The sequence below is a fragment of the Archocentrus centrarchus genome, chromosome 2, assembly GCF_007364275.1.
Source record: "Archocentrus centrarchus isolate MPI-CPG fArcCen1 chromosome 2, fArcCen1, whole genome shotgun sequence".
Taxonomy (NCBI): Eukaryota; Metazoa; Chordata; class Actinopteri; order Cichliformes; family Cichlidae; genus Archocentrus; species Archocentrus centrarchus.
In genome coordinates, this window is record NC_044347.1 from 902,413 (window position 1) to 927,105 (window position 24,693).

Genomic DNA, 24,693 nt, shown 5'->3' on the forward strand with positions numbered 1-24,693 from the left:
CTGAGTCGGAGTGGAGCTCTCTGCCCTTTACTGATCCAGCCTCGGGCCCATCCATCTGGCCCATCAGGAGTCACTCATTTCATCAGTCCATAAAACCTTAGGAAAATCAGTCTTACGATACTTCTTGGCCCAGTCTTGACGTTTTATCTTATGTTTCTTGTTCAAAGGTGGTCGTTTTTCAGCCTTCCTTACCTTGGCCATGTCCCTGAGTAATGCACACCTTGTGCTTTTTGATACTCCAGTAACGTTGCAGCTCTGAAATACGGCCAAACTGGTGGCTAATGGCATCTTGGCAGCTTCACGCTTGATTTTCCTCCATCCATGGCCAGTTACTTTGCGCCTTTGTTTTTCAACACGCTTCTTGCGACCCTGTTGGCTATTTGCCATGAAACACTTGATTGTTCGGTGATCACACTTCAAAAGTTTGGCAAGTTCAAGACTGCTGCATCGCTCTGCAAGACATCTCACAATTTTTGACTTTTCAGAGTCCATCACATCTCTCTTCTGACCCATTTTGCCACAGGAAAGGAAGTTGCCTAATAATTTAGCACACCTTATATAGGGTGTTGATGTCATGAGACCACACCCCTCCTCATTACAGAGATGCGCATCACCTGATTTACTTAATTGGTAGTTGGCTTTCAAGCCTATACAGCTTAGAGTAGGACAACATGTATAAAAAGGATGATGTGGTCAAAATACTCATCTGCCTAATAATTCTGCACACAGTGTAATTGTAAGCCTTTTCTTGTCTTTTATTTTGATTTGCATTATTTTATTGTAGTTTGAGGGTCTGCATACTAGGGGGCAGTGAGAGGTGACAGGGTAAATAGGTGTGCTGCTAGCCAGGAGGAAGCACACAGTTTTTTGACCGTCACCGTAATTTTAGGTTGCGGGTGGCCATCAATTGAGCCTCTTTTAGTTGCACACAAGTTGTTTGTGTCAAGCTATTAAGTGCTTATTTGTTACGGACACTAATCTGAAATAAATGAGATGAGCTGCACTGCATGAATGTTGTATGGCACTCATTTTTTAACCTACGGAGACGCGTCAATCAAGCAATCATGCCGGCATAGCAGCCCTCTCGGTAGTGGCCTAGAACGTGGTGGATCAAGTCAGTAATTATAACAGAAATGAAAATGACATTATAGATCAAACAGTGTTCAATGAAAATGATGTATTGTGTCATAAACTGAGGGTTTGATCTGAATCTTTTTTTGGCCACAGCAGCTTTTATCGCCAGTGGAGACAGACAGGAAATGGGGGAAAGATACAGGGGAAGACACGTGGCGACGGGCCGGGACGCGAACCTGCGCCGCAACGGGTGGTTTAGTGGTTTCACCACTAAACCACCCAGGCGCCGGTTTGATCTGAATCTTGATTATTAATGTTTTTGTTTCAGTGTCCTGTTAAAATGTGACCTTTTCTTTGGTCTTGTTGTAACTTCAGTGCTAACTGGGACCATAATAAACCAAACCAACAGCAGCTGATGAAGTCACACAGTTTCAATAATAGTGTAACACTGAGATTTTTCTCACCTGTTGTGTTGAAGTCATTGTTTCCTCTGTAGAGGCTGAAAATGTTCCTCTGCTGCTCCGTCAGACTCTCCTCCTCCTGATGATCAGCTGCAGGAGAACAGATCTTTATTAGAAGCTACCACACTGCACTGTTTGGGGGAATGAGCCCTTTAAGGCTGCATTTGGATTTATACACTTCTGTGGGACACGGCCGGTTCCAGCCTGCTATGTTAGGGTGGGCATCTAGAAACAGGAGGTGGAAACTTGTTGGAAACAAAGACAGAAGGTCTGAAGAGCCGACTAGTAACCCACAGGTTTGTGGTTGGAGTCCCTGTTCAGATGCTGACGTCTCTGAGACGACTGTATTTGATCCTGACAAAAAGAACCAGAGCAAACAAAAACCTGAGCAAAGCAACATTTAGAAGATTCATTTGTTCCAGCAGCTCCAGGATGGTTTCTACAGGCTGAAGAACAGCAGTCAGTGCAGGAATCAACATCTGCACACTGATTTTCTATTAGAGGAACAAAGTGAATGCAGACACACACACAGAGACACACTCTCTCCAAACCCTCACAACAAAAGCTGTCCAGCTTTGTGTGTCTGTCAAAATGCTTTGTGCACATCCTGCTGGACTCAGTGTTGTTACAGCTGCAGTCAGAGCAAGATGGAAACCATCGAGAAGGAAAGTTCAGATCAAGGGCCAAAAACACCTCGAGGTGACTGTTTGTGATTTGGTGCTATACAAATAAAGTTGAATTGAAATAAAACAATAATTAAAGGAAAAAAGGATAACTAACAAACTGTATTGTGGGTTCACAAAACAAAAACTAACAAATTCTCTTCGTTTTCGTGTTGTCAGTTTATTGAAATCCTTGTGGGTTGATATGAAATCACTTTTTCTGCTTCAGCAGTTTTAACCAGGAGCTCTGCCACTGTGATTGCACCTTCAACCACATCATTGTGTGTCTGCTCACCGGTCTACAAAATAATGGCAGAGTTGGTAAAGCGGCAGAGAAAAAGTCCCAGCGTTTTTGCTTTCTGTCGGCACCACAGATAAAACACCAGCACAAGAACAGAAGGTGATTAGCACACATAATGCTGCTGCACAACTATCAGTGCTGGTTGGTTGTGTACTTACAGAACCAGCATAGAAAGCTAATTAGTGAGTATCCAACCAATCACCAACCAAACAGAACCAGCATCACGGCCATGAAGGAAGGTCACAACCATAATGAACCGTTTTCACCAAAAACAGAACTGCTGGCTGACCTGTATCCGGTCTTTAGGCCCGACATTATTCCCAGGTCCAAATGCTCCTAACTGAACAGGAATGGATTAACCAATGACTGTTCACCATTAAAGACGACTAACATTCCTTATCAAATGCAGACATTTCTGCTTCTATTTCTCATCACTTTTCATCACTTATCTCGTTTCTCTTGGCAACATCTTCCACACATTAAGCATCATTTCCATTGCTTCACCCAGCTCTACTTAACCACTAAAGCTGACTCCTCCCTCTCACCCTCCTCCATCACCACCTGTTACCTGAAATCAAATCCTGGGTCACCTCAAACTTCCTTAAATTAAACAGTGACAAAACTGAGTTCTGCCTCGAACAAAATCCACCTCATCCAGAGTCGGAGTTTCTCCCTCACCATCCACAGATCCTTAGTTTTTCCCTCCCCTCAGGTTAAGAGTCTGGCTGTCACAGCACTCAATCCTTTCACCCCACATCAGTGATATTACACAGTCTGCATATTTCTACCTACAAACATAAATCATCTCTGCCACTCCCTCTCCCTGCTGCCACCTCCATCACTGTTCATAGTTACCTCCTGTATTGATCACTGTAACTCTTTTCTATTTGGCCTCCCTCACAAATCCCTCCAGAAGCAAATGGTTCAAATCTCAGCCGCTCACATCATCACCAAAACCCACTCCACCGGCTCACAGTTAGATTCAGATTTCAAAATCCTCTACAAGCCATCCACAACCTCGCCCCTCCTTATCTAGCCAAATTTCTTCACGTCACCTCCTCCTCTGCTCCTCCTCTTCTATCCACCTTATTGTTGGCCTGCCCACCTCAGTACTATGAGGAACAGAGCTTTCTCCTGCTCTGCTCCTCAGCTGTGGAACTCTCTCCCACCAAACATCTGCAATATTAACTTCATTTTTTCAGATCACGACTCAAAACTTTCCTGTTCAAGAACGCAAACTCACTTCAGCTCCTTTGGTCATTTCTGTTTGTGCTTGATGTGATTGTTCTGTTCTTACCCCTGTGGAGTGTCCGTGGGTGTCATAAAGGTTCTTACAAATGAAATGTATTATATTATTAAAACTGAATTATTACAGCCCTAGTTCAGATCCACTCAGACTAAATGTCTTCAGTCAGTGTGTCAGCCTCCAGTTACTGCTGACAAACTGCACTGCTGCACCTCCACTGACTGAGGAACTGCAGTTTGGTGCTCCATCTGAACCTCATGAGATTTGGAGTGAAAAACAGCAGAAGATCAGCCTCATCGTTCCTGGAAGGAGAGCTGATAGTGAGGTTTGGATTCTACTCTGCTGGGAACAAAGACAACTGGAGACTCCACGGCCGAGAAGCTCCTCCTGTTCTGCTCCATCAGGTTCACCACCTGGAGCGCAGGTGTAGTTGGTGCATCCTGATCTAAAGTCTCTGTGGAGGAGTCAGTGTGCTCATAACAAACTGGCAGACACACACAGACTCACACTGACCGTCTGCTGACCTCACATCTTCAGCTCGACTCAGATCACTTGGAACCCCGGCTGAGTAGGAGCTGAAAAAGTACCTGGTACCAGGTACTACCACCCGATGGAGAACCCTAAAAACTGAGCCGACTGGAGTCGAGCTGAGTAAGTACTGATGGAAAAGGGCCAACGGATACACAGAGTACACACCTGTTTCACAGTGGATTCACACTGCTGTGTTATATTTGTACAGCAGGGATATGGTAACTACAAACCCCTCTGAAACACTACAACAGCCTGACGTGCAGCTTCCTGGAAATGTAATGTAGAAATGTCCCTGATCCAACTCACCTGAGTCAAATGGCTGAATGACCTCCTCAGTATGCAGTCAGGTTCTCCACAGTCCTGCTGATGACGTCTGTATCTGACTCAGGTGAGTTGAAGCAGAGACACATCTGAAACCTGCAGGACAGCGGCCCTCCAGCCTGGATGAACACCCCTGTATCAGTGATTATCTGAGACGCAGTAACTTAAAGAAGTTTGTAGAAAGGCTCTTCATGAAGTTCAGTCCATTCACCTGGATCACCTTACAGCGCAGATCACATCCAACATGGCTGACGCGGTGACGTATCAGTGAGTGTGTGTGTGTGTGTGTGTGTGTGTGTCTGCGTGGTTCATGTCACACTGGCCCAGAGCAAACAGCAAACACGATCAGCTTCAGACTGAATCACAGTTATTCACGCTGACACAGCAAATACTGGTTATACTGGTTATACTGGCAGCGCTGCGGTGTCCGTGCAGTAAATAGGCGTTAATCACCCTGCGGTCGTGTCCCGGAGTTTGACGTCACTTTGTTGTTGCTGTGCTCCTCAATAACGTTTCCTGTGACCCTGATCCTGCAGCAGATCGCTCTCATTTATTTCCTGCTCTCCTTCAAGCAGAAATGAGGCTGCAGAGGTTTGGAGCAGGCAGAGAAACAGAGTTTGTGCTCCACCTTCTGCCAGCATGCTGAGCTAATGATTAGCTGCTGTTGGTCTCCAAACACTCTCTCACTCTCCTCTCAGCGTGTTCACCATAAAGTGAACAGACACCGAGGAGAGCAGCAGAAGAGCTCATTCAGGAGCTCAGCTGCAGATGAGCTGAGCTCACATTAAAGTAGCTCCTGCTTACCTTTAGATGAAGCTGCAACTCTCTCCAAACACACAAAGACATCAGCGAGCTCCAGAGATGTGCGGATTGATACTGAAATATCGATACGTCTCAGAGCAGACCTTTACACTTTAAAATCCATTCTCACATCCAAGTATCGATACTTTCGATACTTCAGTCATTTGAGAGAATGTATCTTATCAAGAACACGTTAGAAAGTATCTAAAATATTGAGATCTTGCCTAAATGAGACGGGGATGATGGGAACTACTTTTTCTTCCGCCTGGTGTGTAGTGCCCAGGGCAGCTGCTGCTCACTCAGACATAAACACAGTGTAATGGTCACGTGTGGAGCTATTTCAGCTCCACGAACAGTCACACAAACTGTGTGAAAACAGCGAGAAGTTAACCTCGTTAAACACCTCAGAATTCACCACAGGACTGAATACATGATGACGCGGACGGAGGAGGAGAGAAAAAGCTCAGTGCTGCTGTTAGAGCAGGACACCGGAGACCTGAGGTGCTGCAGGCAGGAAGCATCCAGGTACAGACAGGAAACGTGGAGCTTTAAGCTTCAGCACCGTCACTGTTTGAGTTGGACAGGTTATTAAGAATGAAATAAACACATGCTTCAACACAGCTGCATGATTTCAGCTTGGAGTAATATTTGTAACACGCCTACGTGAGATAATCTCACAGATAATCTGACAGATAATCTCACAGATAATTTCACAGATAATCTCACAGAGGTAAAAAAAACAAAAAAAAAAACAAGATTTATTCAAGTAAGCTTTCCTAAAGTACCTGATAACTGAAAGTGGTTTATTAGGTGTGATTAAATAATAAGGAGCCACTGTGATAAAAAACTTCTATGGAGAAATAAAAAAGATGAATTTAAAAATAACATTTTACAAATAAAATATCTGACATTATTTATTATCAGTTTACTTTGTGTTATTTGTTAAATGATCATTTTAAAAAATAGGAATATTGACAAACATGCAGTTATTGTGGTATTTATTTATTAAAATGTTTTCCTGGCAGTTTTAATTTGAGTCGCCCAGTGAGTGGAATACAAACACCAAGTGTTCCAGTGCTGTAGGCTGTTTGGAGACACTGCACAGTTCAGTCTAAAGCAGTCAGTGTTCAACAGCCCATCATTTGTATTTCCCTGTTATTTTATTTCATTTAAGATTTTTGTAATAAGTATCAGATCGCTGATACCAGCTTGAATTTGACTCAGTATTGGATCAGAAAAGAAATCTGTGGTATCGAACATCACTACTAGACAGACACTTTAACCCACTGAGCCCCATGCAGCAGCAGCTGTCACAGCTGGTTGGGACTGAACGGCTGCTTTAGCCCAGATGCTGCAGAGCTGACCTGTGAGGATCAAACTGACTGATCAGCTTCAGACTGGAGCTCAGAGCTGCAGATCTGACCTGCTCTGCAGCTCGCTGTGTTTGAACCAATCAATTATCATTTCTTTACCATTAGAGAAACATTCTCACCATTTGATTTAAGTTACGACTTCATTTCAATTCAATTAATAACTTTTCCCAATTTTTCAACATGTTTCACTTTGATAATTTCAGTATTGATTTTCAAATATTTGTTCTAAAACTTTGTTCATATTATTTCTTAAAGTATTTAAAATCTCTGAGCTGAAAAAGTGATTTATGATTACTTTGATAAAATAATAGAGTTACAGGGTTACTTTGATTACTTTGATTACAGATCATTATGTCAATGTGTCAAATAAATAACTTTTAATCAGCATCAACACTTCCTGTCAGTACTTGACAGGTAATAAGTTTGTTTGTGAAGGAAGTAACAAAGTAAGACATTTAATATCTTAAAGAATCAGAATAAATCTCACATGTACGCAGAGACAATGATTATAATGTATTTATAGCACAATAAGTCATAACAAACCAGAGTTACTCTCAGATTATATTTCTGTGAGTCACTGACTTCTGTAATCTGTGTTTATACTTCAACAAGGTCACACACACACACACACACACACACACACACACACACACACACACACACACACACACACACACACACACACACACACAGCTCTGGAGAATTGAACTGCTGGTTAAATATTATTTAGACTGAGTAAACCACACAAGTAACATCTGTCATTTTATTGTGCTGTCAATGATGTTTTGTTCTTTAAAAGTTCTTTAATAGCTCTCTATTAAAGTTGATCCACATCCCTGATTTAATAATTAACCCAGTCTAAGTTTGGTTTAATTTTGGCCCAAAGGCATTCAGTGACATAAACCTTAAACTTGTTAAGAACCCCACCAGGAACTCTGAGGCATAAAGAAGCTTTCAGGTGGATTGTTTTATTACAGCCTGGACTCATTCAGACACCATTCCTTCCTCCTGGAAAACTGAGGACACAGTCTGTGTCTCCCAAACTTCGGCCTTCCAGCCTCCTGTTGTCTTAAACCAGGTTCTGTTATATCCTGTCAGACTGGCGTGTTCCAACAGGACAGACCTTCAGACATGTTCTTCCTGCTAAAAACACACTCTCCTTATAACAGCACACAGGGAGCAGATACTGGTATCCATGAAAACTAGTCCAGTTTTATAATCCTGCTGTCTTTAATTTAGGAAGTTGAGTCTGAGCTGCAGGCCTTAGGGGTCAATATTTAAATTTGACCTGTGGTCTGATCAGGTCTAACTATTCAACATGATTTTATTTATTAATTTTACCCACTAAATATAACACCCTACTCAAAGACTACCAGATTAAAATCTACACACTACAATTTTCCAGGAGACATATTTAACAGCAGAAGTGTCTGTTTGAAAGATCTATTATTCAGTGTGTTAAAGATGTCTGGATTAGTTTAACCCAGTCTAAATTTCTCTACTAAAGGTGAACCTATTTTAATTCACCTGAGTTGCAGCGGTTGCTCTATAAACAATACATCATTCAGAATTTAGTTATGGTTATGTGTAACCATGTCTTCATTGTGTATGTATTTTACAGACATTCCTCTAGTTACTTGCATTTGCATTTTAAATCAACAATAAGGGAAAAATAAAATATATGCTAAAGCTCACACAGTCTATGATTGGTCATCCTAGAATCCTACAGTTTAAATCTGCACATGGGTGCATGTGTTATAGCTGTGGAATAAAATGAAAACAAACACACTAAAGACTAAAGGTAGAAGCAAACATAAAAAGAAACATATATAAAATCAAGGAACTTACAGTTCACCTGTTTGTCTGCAGTTGGACCTTCTCATTGAGGTCGTGTGGAACCAGGAGCCTTTTTCTTTAGAGCGGTCAGTCTGTTCAGGAGAGCTTGGTATGATCTTCAACACCTCCATCTGCACCAGTTTCTTTACTGGTAGCTGATCCAGTCTCTGCAGCCCCGGTGATGTTGTTCAGGCTCCTGTTACAATGAAACTGAGAAATCTTTATTAGTTAAATCTTTACTCTTCTCCTAGTTCATATCCCTCCTTTGAGACATAAACTCTGTTTCTGTCTCACTAATTTACCTTCATTTACCTTATTTATCTAAAGGGCATATTGATTTTATATCATTAGCTTTTGGGATTTTTCCTTTAATGTTTGATTTAATATCCAATTGTTCATACATTCAAAATTCAAATGTTCTCTGCTTTTCTCTTATAATCTTAGCTTTAAACAAATCTACCAAATAAATAAATGTAAATGCACAAAAGAGTAAATCAGGTGATTTTATTTGATCCTACATTTTCATAAATAGGTTTTTTAGTTCCTGATGTTTTACTCTGTAGCAGAGCAGCAGCTTTGTTTTGTGTCTTCAGTTCAGCTTTGTGTCATAAAATATTCACATGAACTCTTCTGTTTTTTCTCTAACCTTTATTTTTTAAGGTTTCACTAAAACTGAGTTTCTCATGGAAACTTTTTCTTGAAATTTAACAACAATTTAACATAATTTGCATAAAATACCTCAATTTGGGATGATCAAGGCATTTGTCTATTATATTAGCTTTGTTTTATTAAAATCAATTAAGTTTTTTCGGCTCTTTTCTCTACTAATTGTCTCTAATATGATAAAGCCAGGGACCCACGAGTGTGTACTTAGACATGAGTTTAGACTCATATCTAAGTGCACTCATGGCTGAGGAGGACACAAATGTAACAGTCAGGACTGGTAACATTAGTGTTACATTCACCTGCATTATTAAGAATAAATCTACCTTTTATGTTAACAGTTACGTACAGGCTGACCCATTATAATTTTCTCCATCAAACTTATATTACGCTGCAAAAAATACATAAATATAAACCAGAGTTATCGTATCTATGTTTTAGATGTGGCATTGAAGAGGGTTCATTCTTACATAGCACATGGAATTGTACAAAGGTAAGCACATTCTGGCAGGACTTCTCTCATATTATGTCAAAACTTATAGGGCTGTCATTTCCATCTGATCCTCAACTATGTTTATTAGGCGATTTTACAAATCTGGGTACACAACTAAGAAAATGTCAGCAGAAGTTTTTGGAATTGGCTCTATGCGTTGCCAGAAAGTGTGTAGCTATTACGTGGAGGTCTGACTCCCAACTCTCCATTTCCAGGTGGTTCTCAGAGATGAATAACTGTGTCCCACTCGAAAAGATTACCTACTGTCTTAGAAATGATTGTAAAACCTTTGCTAAGATTTGGCTGCCTTATTTGTCTTATGTGGACACTATGTTAGTGCCTTTATTAGATTCTACATAATACATTTTATAATGCTGTCAGTCTAGTCACCAGGGTATTGTCTGCTTCCCTGGAGATCTCCCCCCTTTTTTTTGTGTGTGTGTGATGTGGGTTGGGAAGGGAAAGGTATATTGATATATTGTCTATGTTTGTTAATGTTTTGTAACTTAAAAACTTATAAAGTAAAAAAAAAAAAAAACAGTTAGCAACTACATTATTTGTATAAGCAAAGCAGGAAAACTGCACAAACTGATTTAATATTTAAAAGGCGATCTGCAGATCAGTGAATGTGAGCACTCAGGTCCATCAGTTTTAAATGACCTGCAGGCTGCTGAGACCAGAGGGTGGAGGCAGCAGTCGGGGTTTGTGGGTCTGCAGCTCCCTGCAGGACGTCTCCTTTACTGTGTATCTATTTTATTTTTTATTTCTTATCTGAAAACATAAAAAAGTCTTTATTAGAAATTGTTTCAGAATAAAATAAGCCTGTAAGAGCAGTGCATTCACTCTGATTGGCCAGTGGGAACAGCACGTGTTGACCTTGTGACCTTACGTGCGCTTTCTGTCAGGAAGCGATGGATGATGATGGATTTGTGTGAAACTGTGTTAAAGAGAAGAAGCAGCTCCACAGAGGTGGATCTACATGATGAGAAGAGCTGAACAGCTGCAGGACAAGAAGAAGAAGACCTTCATCACTCAGACGTGTCAGAGCTCCTGCTGGCCGAGCCTCAGACCCATCCTGGCCTCCATCTGCAGAGTGGGAGCTGCCAGGCTGAGCTCACATCCAAACTATCTGGAAACAATCGTGGCCGCTCCCGACGGTTACACAACAGCATTCCTCCCAGCCTGCTTTATTCCAGAGGAGAGAGTCTGCAGTAATGATCCTGCTCAATAAGTACAGGTAACTCTCACCTGTGGGCCAAATGACGCTGTAACCGCTGCTCAGCAGGTGCTGATGCATGAAGTCACAGCAGCTCAGTAAACACCTGAAAACACCTGATCAATAAGTCTGATCAGACCCTCCACATCTGCTCTGACCTCTGACCTCTGCTGTAGGAGCCACAGTAAGGCTGTGAGGAGGCCAACAGGCTCATTCCTCTATGCAGCAGACAGTAATCTGAGCATTAAACAAAAATAAACATGAATAAATATGAGCAAAACTACTCTTATTAAATTCAAAACTATTATAACCTTGGCCCTCACCTGTCTGATACTCAGGTACAAAGAAGAAGAAAAGTGGGAGGAGCTTAAGACCAACGTGTAGAACTAAAAGACATCCTTGAGAGTCCTGGAACACCTTCCAGAAGATTCCAGGTGGCTCAGAACATTTTTAAAAACATGAAACAGCTGAGAGCTCCTCTGAGTGTGAAAATGTGGCTTTTTATTAGATTTTTACCTTTTGAACATCATCCTGCAGCAGACGTACACTCAGAGAGGCTGCAGCTTAAACCCTCTGTTTTCTGAGTGGACTCCTGGGAGCAGCTGATCTGCAGCCTCTGATTTTACATTCATAAAAACATAAAAATGATTTAGATTAAAGATTCAATCTAAAGAATGTAAAATGAAAAATATTCTAAAGAATAGAAAAACAAACTGCAGTGAGCATCTGAAAAACTGAAGCAACAAAAAACATGAAAATTAAATTTAAATCAGAGTGAAGCTGATTTTTTCCCACAGAGTTCAGACGCTGACGCTGTGAGGAGCCCAGCTCACAGCTGCAGCTTCATCACAGCTCATCCTCCTCTTCATCCTCATCCTCTCAGCCCAGCATGAAGCTGAGAATGAAAAAAAGAGTTTCATTCCTTGTTAAATTTGTTTGTATTTTTTCAGATTTTTTGTGATAAACAGATCACTGATGATTAAATAAAGTTTAACTTTATTCAAAGATGTCTGAGCTTCATATTCATGTTTATGTTTCATCAGCGTTCAAATCTGATCAAACTGAGGTAAAAAAATCTGAAAACAACATTTAAAAAAAATCACAACATAATGAAACTAATATTGATATAAACACTTTAGAAAAAAGAATAAAATATTTTTAAAAATGCAAAGAATTCCAAAAAATATGAAAAAATGTGAATTAAAGTGAATCATAACAGGAGAATAAACTCAAATCTTTTAATTCCAGAAATAAAAAGAGTAACATAAATAAAAATATGAATCATTAGGAATTTTTAAAACGCTATAGTTTTATTTTTATTTATGTTTAAAAACAAAAAATTACAGAGAATAAAAAGAAGAAGAGAGTTTAATATTCTAACAATATTAAAACATTTCAGGGAAAAACTGGAAACTATGAAAAACCTGATAAAGTGTAACGAGCTGATTTTTTTTATCAGACTGCAGTTTAAAAGAGGAGGAGGAGGAGGAGGAGGAGTTCTCTGTGCTGCTGTGTTAGAGGAGCTGTAGTCACGGTGATGAAGGTGAAGATAAGCTGAACCTGCAGCTGTTCCCTCAGGAAGGTAAACACAGGCTTTTATTGTGGAGGAGGGCGAGTGGAGGCAGGCCTGATCTGCTGCATCAGATAAGCTCAGGCTTTTATTTTGTAAACACATTTCTCCTGTGCTGCCACTGAAACAGCTCAGAGGTCAGATTACTGATGTCTGTCATCATGAACGCTGCCGTCAGTGTGGAGGTCAAAGGTCAGCAAACAGAAGTTCCCAATCAGACCTTTAATTTGTAGGAAAATCCCTTTAAGCTTTATTTGTGTGTGTGTGTGTGTGTGTGTGTGACACAGAGAGAGAATAAAGTTTATCAGAGCAAACAGCGCCTCCTGCTGGTCACTCTGCAGATGTTTTTTACTGAGTGCCTTCATCATGAGCAGCGTTCACAGACCTGTGGACGTTTGATTCCTGCCATGAACATCATTTATTTATTACAGGTAACAACAGGTAACAACAGGTAACAACGGGCACGGGGAGTCTCTGTGTGACTCTGTGGTTTTTCAGCAGCAGGAGCCGAGCTGTTTGCAGCCTTCGGTTCTCTCTCTGACCCACAGCACACACAGCTGTTCTGCAGCTGTTCTGCAGCTGTTCTCAGCTTATAGGATCAGGAGCTGCTGGCTGTGGGTGGAGCACAAAACTCAGGCCGCTCTGGTTCCTGTGAGCTGCCGTCTGAGATGTTTCAGCAGACTCTGAGAGCACCACCTGCAGAGGATGTGATGGAGGTGGAGCTTCAGGGTTCATGCTTGCAGCTGCTGCCTGTGGAGGAGAGAAATGGCCTCCCTGTGAGTGAGAGTGGACACAGCTGAGAGGCTTCAGCTTTGGAGATGAAGGAAACACCTGAACTCTGTGTGAACATCAGCTCAGACCTCCAGCTACACTCAGAGGAACTCACCTGTGTGTGTTGGATTTCAGCTGGAGGATCATTGGAGACCGCATGCCTCCTGTACAAACACCATGCTTCTGACACGTATCTTCATGAAGGGTCTGAAGACCTTTCACCTTTGTCATGCAAAAATACCCTGGTGACTTACTGGGGTGACTCACAACAGGAAGTGAGGAGTGTGTTCAATACTCTCCTCCTGGATCCTCATCATCTTCCCCATCTGCACCAAACCTGGAGAACCAGCCAGTCATCAGGAGTGATGAGCACAGAGGAGGTCAGGACCCAGACCTGCCTGAATGAAGCTCCTCAGACTCACGGAGGTCACGGCCGGGCACCGGCTGCACTCTGTGGGCGCTGTGTGCAGACCACGCTGGCCTGAAGACTGAGAACCTGCACAGACGCGGTCTGCTTACCTGTTCCCACCTGAGCATCAGCACGGAGAGGGCGAGCAGGCTCTGTGACTGAAGTGAGAGGAGCTCATGATGGAAACTGCCACCCTGATGGAGGCGATCGGTGAGGTCATCACTGCTCAGCTGGAGGAGAAACATGTTCAGCCACCATCTCAGGATTTGGAGGCAAACATGAACCATCGAGTTGGTGCTGAAAGTTTGGATAAAAACTTGTATGAAGTGCTGGGGTAGAAAACGATGCTTCCACAGGAGACATGACATCATCAGTTTGAGTCCAGTTCAGTTATTCAGGGTGGCTGTAGCTCAGTAGGTAGAGCAGGTCACCTACTGATCGGAAGGTCAGGGGTTCGATTACTGGCTACTCCAGGCTACATGCCAATGTATCCTTGGGCAAGATACTTAACCCCAAGTTGCTCTCCAACCGTTCCGTTGGAGTGTGAATGTGTGTGGATGTTATATAATTTAAAAAAAAAAAGCGCTTAGCTTAGTTAACATGGAAGTGCTTGTATGAATGTGAGTGCATGGGTAAATGTAAAAACGTGTTGTATAAGCGCTTTGAGTGCTCTGACTGAGTAGAAAAGCACTATATAAGAACTAGTCCATTTACCATTTTATTCATGAGTTTCTTTTGTCTGTTTTCTTCTGGTCAGGGTCAGGGGTCATTCCTCCTCAGTTCCTCTTCTTAATGGGAGTCATGGTCAGCTCCCTGCTCTCATTGTGTTAATGCTGCTTTCAGACCTTCTGGCCTCATTTTTTTATCTATCATGTAGAAACTGGTGGAGCGTCTCTGAGATGTCTGAGGGTAAATATGTGGAGGTGAGGCCCTGAGGACGAGCAGCAGGTCTGCAGAAAGCACAGCTGGATCTTCATGCAGCTGTATTATGTGGTTCAGCTCTCACCATCATTGCACCACCAGCTCAGACTGGGAGGATGTTTCCTGTCAGGACGTCCAGCAGATGGAGCCATTGTTCCACCACTGTGAGCTCAGCGTGGAGTGTGGGACAGCAGCAGCTGATGGAGGGTCTGCTCTGTGAAACACAGCATGACCTCTGAACCATGAAGGAGCCCCGGGTGGAGGACGTCCCGCTGTAGGGTGCAGGTAAGCTGCTCTCACCTGTTCTGAGCAGACACTGAAAACTTACCCACAATGCACTGAAGCTCCTTCAGTGATGATCAGACACACATCAAACTGCTGCAGGGGGCGTTTGTGGTTTCTAACAGAGCTTAAATGTGTGTGTCAGCCCTGAAAGCTTCATGTGGAGCTCTGCTGGACTCAGAGAACCATGGTTCCAAAGCCCAGACCTGAACCTCAGGCTCTGAACATCATCACCATATGAAGGCAAAGTTCCCATGAAACAAAGTGGGTTAGAGAGTGAGAGGGTCACAGTGTCAGCTGATGTTGTTTATCTGTTGGTGATGTCATCGTGGACGCCGTGTTATGAAACCTGAAGCTGAACATTCCACTTCCTGTTTTTAGGCAGTAAAAAACATTTCACAATAAAAGTTGACAGCAGAGAAATCTGCAGCTGCTGTAAGGCGCATGATGTTTACTGCTGTTATGAAACACACACACACACACACACACACACACACACACACACAGAAACAGAGAGTGGGGGGTCTGGGGTCAAAGGTCGAGCTTTCCTGTCTTTTGCTGTATTTGTGGTTTATTCCTCAGTTTTAGAGACCATGATGTCACCATCCTTCTTGGTCATGTGACTCTGTTGTGTCCCACATGTTGGCTGCAGGTGTCTGAGCCTCCTGTAAACTCTTCAGGTTGTTGTTGTTGTCCAGTGTGCAGTCACGATGTGTGATGTCACGGAGGGGGCGGGGCCTCCTCCTCAGTAGGACATGTGCTGCAGCAGGAGGGGCTGCTGGAGGTTATTTTCTCCTGACAAACAGGCCGAGGGGGGGCAGATCCCTGCCCTGCCCCGGGGTATAAAGGCTGAGGGGCCGCGGGCGCCTCAGATCAGAATAACTCAGACACTCAGACCATGGAGATCAGGACGGAGCAGCCGCTCGGCACCATGGAGAACCTGGAGAAGCAGCTGAGCTGCCCCATCTGCCTGGACATGTTCACCAAGCCCGTGGTCATCCTGCCCTGCCAGCACAACCTCTGCCGCGGCTGCGCCAATGACCTCTACGAGTCCAAGAACCCCTACCACTTCTCCGGGGGCACCTTCCGCTGCCCCACCTGCCGCTTCGAGGTGATGCTGGACCGCCACGGCGTATACGGACTGCAGAGGAACCTGCTAGTGGAGAACATCATCGACATCTACAAGCAGCAGCAGGAGAAGCAGGCGGACGAGGACCCGCCCCTGAAGGACCAGGACGCCAAGGGGCCGCGCTGCAAGGAGCACGAGGACGAGCGCATCAACATCTACTGCGTGAGCTGCCAGACGCCCACCTGCTCCATGTGCAAGGTGTTCGGCCAGCACAAGGACTGCGAGGTGGCGCCGCTGCTCTCCATCTACCAGACCCAGAAGAGCGAGCTGCTCGCCGCCATCGAGCTGCTGGCCGCCGGGAACAGCTGCGTGCAGGTGGCCATGACGCAGATGGAGGAGATGCGGCGCCTTGTGGGGGAGAACGGTGAGCTTCAGAGGCGGAGGCTGGGCGAGAGCTTCGACCTGCTCTACGCCCTCCTGGAGCAGCGCAAAGGTGAGCTGCTGGAGCGCATCAGCTGTGAGGAGCGGGAGAAGGTGGCGGCGCTGCGGGCGCTGTCCGAGCGCTACCAGCAGCAGCTGCAGCTCAGCCGGCAGCTGCAGGAGAAGCTGCAGCAGAGCGTGGAGCGCAGCGGCGTCGCCGAGTTCCTGATGGCCGCCAAGCAGCTGCGACAGGAGGCGGAGCAAGCGGCGAGGGCGGAGCATCTGCAGCCACCGGAGCCCAGCTACGACAGCATGGAGCATCTGAGGCTGGACACGCAGGACGTGGAGGCGCTGCTCCGCCGCATGGACTTCACACACCAACAGGAGGAGGAGGAGGAGTGATGAAGAGGAACTGTTTTCTATTTTTATACAGATTTTTCTATTTGTAAAACTTTATTGATCTTGTTTGTAAAACTTGGACTGACTTGAAATGTGTGAATAAAGTTTTCTTTGAATGCTCCATGTCCTCATGTTTTTATCCACTGTGTGAGGCGTAAATAAATCTCCCAGGGTCAGTGAACGCCTCCTGGCCTCGTTTAGAGGCGGCTGGTTATTTTCTCCACCGTCTGGAATAGATGAGTCGAGGGGCTTTTGGGGGAGGTCGGGTTTCAGAGGCAGCTGCACCGAGGCATGCTGGGAGCAGAGGGGACAGAGAGGTGACTGGGAGGAGGAGGAGGAGGAGGAGGAGGAAGGTTAGCTGGTTATTCTTTTGAGTTTCACAGCAAACTGACATGTGTTAGACACCAAACCAACAGCCCCTAAATATGTGACCTTTGAACCTGTGTGCTTTGACAGTTTGACCCGTGAAACACTTCCTGTTTCAGCTGCAGGTTTCCTCTGATTCTGTCCCAGAAAATAAAAGTTTATCATTTTGAAAGTGAGAGTGAGTTAATCTCTGGGATCCTTCTCTACATGCAGACATGTAGAGAAGGATCTTTGAATTTCAATCATTTAGCCACTTTGGCTGTGAGGGGGTTTCCAACAGGACCTGGTGAACTTTGACCTGACCCTCTCTGTCAGTTGGGAATGTTTGAGGACTTCATAGAGAGCTGGATCAAGAACTCCTCATCAGCCATAAATACTGACTTTAATCAAACACTTGGTGGGAGTTCATGATGGGATACGGTGCTCAGCTGATCCTGAGGCATTATGGGATAGCCTTATTTCAGGCTGCAGGGGTGATGAGTGTACAGTGGGACAGCAGCAGACCTGCTCTGCTTCTATAAATACCAACCTGCTGCAGCCTGCTCTGAAGGAGCTGTGTCACAGCGACCTTCATGAACCAGCCGGTCTTTAATTAGATGGTGACAAAGGACGGGAACCAGCTGAAGGCTCGACAGCTGATGAAGTCCAGAGGAACAAACACGACTCAGCAGGAAGTCCTCAGACCTGCTCCCATCAGGAAGAATCAGACTTATTCAGCTGGTTCATAGGAACACACCTGCCTGTACCCACGCTGCCTTCACTGAGGGAAACAAACTGCAGTGAGTTTCACACTGGAACAGTCAGGAAACACAGCTCAGAGGAACCTGAAGCTCAGGAAAACTGGGAAAGCTTTTCCTGTAAAAGGACCATTTCTGACTGTAAACCTCTCAGACAGGTCCCTGCAGAGGGCTTTAACACACCTGCCTGAGGATCTGCAGGTGTGCTCTGTTGTCAGAGACCCAGGTACTCAGGTACTCCTGCACATTACAGCAGGAACTACAGAACCACTAAATAAGCTCTGCAGCATCAGCCAGCATAAACACCACCGCCCTAAGTTCGCTCTATAGTTACGATGCATCACTGAGCTCATTTCACAGCAGACTGAGGTTCCACCACCAGGGGGCGCTGCACTGAAACACACTCAGACACCACTGCACAAATAAATCCACGAATAAATGTTCAAAGTGGTCCTCGTGACATGTTGGGCTCTCTGAAAGCTGACAGGATGTTTATGCTGCGATCTGCACCTACGAGAACAGGAAGTCTTAAATGTGTCGATGACTCATCCTGCCCGCCCTCTTCCTATTTAGGCTCCGCCCCCGTAACTGTAAACTTACAGTTTTCTCCATCCTGGCTTCAGAAACAGGAAGAGGAAGAATAACACTGTAGGTTTTTAGCTTCACAGGTTTTTAGCGATTTTAATGCAGTCGTGCCTCATGGAGCCATGTGAGGGCATGAACCAATCACACAGCAGCATTTTGAATTCAGGCTCCTCCCACAAAATGATGTCAGGAATTACCTGACAGAATCTAAAACAGGCATTATGACTTTGCATCACATGAACTAACTTTATGCACTTCATTCACAGTGACGCACACGGAATCTGGAAGAAGGTCACAAAAGGTCAAAGGTCAGAGCTCCAGCCTCAGCAGAACAGCAGAGGTCACTGATGTGGACCAGAGCAGCATGACCTTTAGTAACAAAGACTGTAATTTCAGCATGTTTGTCTGGGTGAAGGTGGGCTGCAGGTTTGTCTCCTTGATGCTGCTGCATGTCTCATAGTTTTCCTGCTCAATCCTGTCACATTCCCTGTTTTCCTGTTTCCTGTTCTCGGTCTTTGAAAGCAGGTCGTGGCAGCGGTCCGCTGCAGGCTGGCCTCTTTCCACAGCCTCACCTTTCACACACATGTGTGCAGTACAGTATGTGTTATATATGGAAGTGTGTGTCTGCGGCCCGTCTCCACATTAGTCCGAGTGTGCACGAGACCCCGGGGGGGTCGGGCTCCCTGTTGGTGTGATGAAATGTTAAATATACAAAGTGCTGAACAGGTTTGTGCCGCTGTGCGCCTCCAGCTGCTTCTCTCATCTCCGTCCGCTCTCATCGCTGCTTTCTATTTTAAACGCTTGGCCCTGAGAGGCTCTCAGCCCGTCTGCAGGTCAGCTCTCCACCCGACCCCCACCCACAGCTCTCCATAAAACACACACACACACACACACACACTGTACCAGCCTGTAAACATGTTTGTTTCTGCTGGGAGTCTATGGCGACTGCCTGCCTGCAGCGCCTCTGCTGGCCGGCAGAGGAACTGCAGCTGCATGCAGCTCTCAGGTTGCTGCTGATTCATTCATCAGGTGTGTTTGTGCAGTTTGCTCGTTTAAAGTGACTCTTCCTCATAAATCACACCCAGAAGTCAGTTTGTAACTGTTTCCTGTCCACGAGCCCAGCAGAAAGAAGGCTTCATGTTCCTTCATGTTCCTTCATTTCCTGCTTATTGAGCACATTCAGGTGGAGAAACTGAAGTCACTGAGTTCATTTATGTGTTGTTTTTATTTGACCTGATCCAAAGAAAGAGCCCACCTATCCAGGTCACCACCTCACAGGTCAGAGTGGAACACTACGATCCCACAGTGGTGTTTGTGTCACTGAAGCTCTTTTTAAGGCTCTTTGTATCGACCCTTTCAGGTTGTGTAATAAAAGTGATTAATTTAAACAATCAGCAGCAATAATGTTATTTTTCTATGTGACACTGAGAGTTTGTGGATTGTGGCTCTCCTGCTTTATGGAGGCTGTTCACAGACAGCGTTCTTCTTCTGCTAAAACAAGCAGAGCAGGAGGAGGAGGAGGAGTTCCCCTGGCTGAGGTCCATCCAGCTAATCCTGACTGATGACTCATGGTGAACCAGCAGCAGCTGCAGGCTAAACTTCACATGTCCTCAGCAGCTCTGACCAGCAGGGGGCAGGATGCTCACCTGGCTGCAGGTGCTATATTCATGCACAGGAAACAGGAAACCAGGGTTACAGCAAAGAAACCTCTCGGTTTCTGCTCCTCCAGCAGCAGCTTCTCGGTTTAAATCCCGTGCACTCACACAGGTGTGAGCTGGTCTCAGGTGTCAATCACCTGAGCTTGTGTGTTCAGCACATGCTCAGTAGCTGCTCCCTCCTCTTTGTTCCACCTCTGAGGTCAATGAGAGCTATCAGCTGGGGCTGAGTTCATCAGCTGATCCATTCAGCTTAATCACATTTCATTCATGAATAAATCTCTTTGTTTACTCCTCCCAGCAATGGATCAGCTGATCGACAACAACCAACCAACCAACAAGCAAACTATCAAACAAACAAACAGACATCTGTTAGACATTAAACCAAACGAATTTATAACCTGTAGAATCAGAGCAGATCAATGGATGGATGATGTCAGATGATTTAAAATCAAAGAAAGAGCGCCCCCCCTGTGGACAGTCTTATACACTACATGTTTGTGTCTGTGAGCAGTTTGTTTACTTATTTAAAACTAAAATCTGTTAACAGTATATGAAATATGTGACATCATAAAACGAGTTTTATTTTCCTGATAAATGATTTAATGCAGTTTTTTTCTACAATTTGGGGTCTAAGATTGAATTTCACTGCAATAACTTTCTGCTTCATCTCTTATATTTCTTCTCATAAGTGTGCTAAAATCATCTGACTTATGCGATCATATTTATTTGGAAACACATCACAATGGGATCAGATTTTTCATCCCAGGAGGGCGAAAATCTGACTTGTATGATGCGACTTAGGCGATGACTCTTACTAGAACTAATGTTAGGAACAATAAGGACCTGCAGAAGCATCTGAGCAGACTTCGACATAGGTGACATTTACTGTAATTATGTATTTATGCTGCGCGCATAAACGTGAGTGCAGCTCTTCGTCCTGCCGTCTGCTGAAATCAGTCCATCACACACAGGAAGTGACTCAATCATCCCAGCATCCAATCAGACAGATGACCAGGGCATCGCGCAGCACTCACCTGTAACAGGTGATGGGTGAGGGATGGGCCGACCTAACACTGGGTCAGAGTTCATCCTTCAGTCTCCTCAATAAGAGCTCACTGGCTCCACCCACAGGTGGTGCTGAGACACAGCAGCAGAGGGAGGCTGCATCATGTTTCACTCCTCCATGTTCACTGTTTCAGTGTGTGTGTGAGTGTGTCTAACTCAACCACACACACACACACACACACGCACGCACGCACGCACGCACACACACACACACACACACACACACACACACACACACACACACACACACAGGTGGGACCAGAGCTCAGCCTGGGCTCAGGTCTGTCTCTGAGGCCGCCGTCAGGCCTGTTTATCAGCTGTTTTCACTGTGCTGTTAATAATAGAATAGAATAGAATAGAATAGAATAGAATAGAATAGAATGCCTTTATTGTCATTATACAGGATGTACAATGAGATTGGAGGGCCACTCCTGTTCAGTGCCATGTAACAGAAAATCAAACTCTCTAAAATGAAAATAGAAATATTATAAAAATATTATAATCTAGTATAATCAATATGATCAAGAAATATACAGAAAATAAACAATGTGTAAAATATGCAAAAAATAGAATGTATAAAAATATATACATACATACCTACATTGGTGCATCTGTACATTGTAAGAAAGTAAATGCGTGTATACATATAATAATGAAGATGATGAATATTGCACTTGGTGGATGAATATTGCACTAGTGAATGAATACTGGATATTACACAATATAGGAGTGATAGATATTGTTCAGTATGAATGATATAATATTGCACAGAGATGTGGGTGTTGCACAGTTACAGTGGGTGAGTGTGTGAGTTCAGGGTGGTGATTGCTCTGGTGAAGAAACTGTTCTGGAGTCTGTTTGTTCTGGCTTTGATGCACCTGTAGCTCCTGCCAGAGGGCAGCAGGTCAAACAGGTCAAAGCCAGGGTGTGAGCTGTCCTCGATGATGTTCCTGGCTCTGCTGATGCAGCGGGAGGTGTAGATGTCCATCAGGGAGGGGAGAGGGCAGCCAACGATTCTTTGTGCTGTCTTGACTACCCTCTGAAGCCTGACCCTGTCTGCCTCAGTGCAGCTGCCGTACCATACTGTGATACAGTACGTCAGCAGGCTCTCAATGGATGAGCGGTAGAAGGTCAGCAGCAGGTCTGAGTCCAAGTTGTTCTTCCTGAGGACCCTCAGGAAGTGAAGTCGCTGCTGAGCCTTCTTGATAACAGCTGTGATGTTATCTGACCAAGAAAGAGCAAAGCACTCAAAGCACTTCATGATTACCGGTGTGAGGGCCACAGGGCGGTAATCATTTAGGCTGGTGACAGATGACCTTTTGGGCACGGGGATGATTGTGGCTGTTTTTAGGCAGGGGGGGATGACTGCTTGGGCCAGGGAGAGGTTGAAAATCCTGGTGAGAATCAGGGTGAGCTGGTGGGCACACGCTCTGATCACCTTGCCAGGTACTCCGTCTGGTCCGGCAGCCTTCCTGGGGTTCACTGCCAGGAGCACGCACCGTACCTCATGCTCCTGGACAGTGAGTGGGGTGCAGCCTGGTGGGGGGGGCAGGACTGGAGCAGATGGGTGGTCCTGAGGCATCTCAAAGCGAGCAAAGAAACAGTTAAGTTCCTCTGCTAGTGACACACTCAGGTCTCCTGCAGTCACATCACAGCCGCTGAAGTTTGTGATGTTCTGAATGCCCTGCCACACCTCCCGGGTGTTTTTGCTGGACAGATGGGACTCTATTCTCCTCCTGTAGTCCGTTTTGGCTTTTTTAATTCCTCTTTTCAGGTCAGCTCGAGCAGTACAGAGCTCTGTCGCCTGACCTGAAGGCAGCATCATGGGTTTTGAGGAGTGAACGGACCTGGCTGTTCATCCAGGGTTTCTGGTTAGGGAAAACCCGGATTTTTTTGCTAACAGTCACATTTCCGATACAGAACTTAATGTAGTCCAGTACCGTCCCTGTGAATGTTTCTAGGTCCTCGTGTTCGAATAAGTCCCAGTCTGTATATGCAAAGCAGTCCTGTAGGTCAGAGAGTGCGTTTTCAGGCCAGGTTGTAATGGTTTTTACAGTAGGCCTGGCTCTCCATCTGAGGGGGGTGTATGCTGGGGTGAGCAGCAGGGAAAGATGGTCGGACTGGCCAAGGTGGGGGAGGGGTTTGGCTCTGTAAGCGTGCTTAATGTTGGAGTAAACATGGTCAAGAGTGTTCTCCCCTCTTGTAGAACATTTGACATGTTGGTGGAATTTCGGGAGTACAGTCTTTAAGTTGGCCTTGTTAAAGTCTCCCGCGATAATAAGAACACCGTCGGGGTGGAGCCGCTGCTGTTCATTAATGGCGTTCAGCAGGAGAGAGAGCGCCATGCTAACGTTAGCATCGGGAGCTATATACACAGCTGTGACGATCACTACTGTTAGCTCTCTGGGTAGAAAAAAGGGCCGACATCTTACAGACATGTACTCGAGGTCTGGGGAACAATGTTTGTCTATGATTGTTCCGTTGTTACACCAGTCCTCATGCACGTAAATACAGAGACCCCCTCCCCTGCTCTTACCGGAGTCCTTGGTCCGATCTCCGCGTAGCAGAGTGCGGCCTGCTAGCTGCACGCTAGCATCGGGAATGTGGGGGTTTAGCCAGGTCTCTGTGATAATCATTACACAACAGTCACGAACATAGCGATTTACAGCCAGCTCTAACTCTAGGTTGTCCGTTTTATTTACCATGGACCTGGCGTTGGAGAGATACAGGCTCGGCAGAGGAGGCCTGTGTGGTTGGCATTTCAGCTTCAGCATAAAGCCGGACCTGCAGCCCCGCTTCTGCTTCCTCTCCCTCCGCCGTCGGCGGCGCCTTCCAGACCCGATAACAATCCACGGAGCCCCCGGCGGTCTCGCTATGTCGTCTGGGATGTTATGAGTGTAGTGAAAATCACTAAATACTGATATCTTGTGCCGGTAGCCAATGTCCACAAGATCCTGGCGTGTGTAGCAGTTGTTTGCAGAGACAAATGCACCAAAACTAACAAATATGAAATACAAAAAGTACAAAAAAGAGCACCGAAAGGAAGAGCCGTGAGCCGCTGCGTCTGTGCGCGCCGCCATCTTGGAATGTCTGTAATAATCAATTACAGTTCAAATATTACAGCATGATTGTCTCTGCTTAGTTCAACAATCAATATAAAAACATTTTAAATAGGAAAACAAATCAGAAACTCTACAATAAATGTGTTTTTTTCTCTTCTGGAAGACTTTTGTTTCCTTAAAGTTTTTTCACTTTCATTCAGACTTTACCCTCAACATGCTTTAAATAGGTATTTATAATTCTCAGGTTTCAAAGTCACAGTTTTTCCTGTTGGTTGGCACACATTTTCCTTCAGTCAGCTGATGTTTGGAACTCCATCATAACTGCAGTTACTGTTTCTGTCAAAATAAAAGTCCAGCAGTGCTTTTATTGTCTCATAAAGTCTGAAAATAAACTTTTCTTG

The 24,693-nt window shown here is 44.8% G+C and overlaps 2 pseudogenes; both read left to right on the forward strand.

The window, feature by feature from the left end:
- LOC115791158 (NACHT, LRR and PYD domains-containing protein 12-like) overlaps window positions 1–24,693 on the forward strand; it is a 1,329,445-nt pseudogene that overhangs the window by 498,072 nt on the left and 806,680 nt on the right.
- On the forward strand, window positions 15,769–16,940 carry LOC115791525 (E3 ubiquitin-protein ligase TRIM63 pseudogene; annotated as a pseudogene).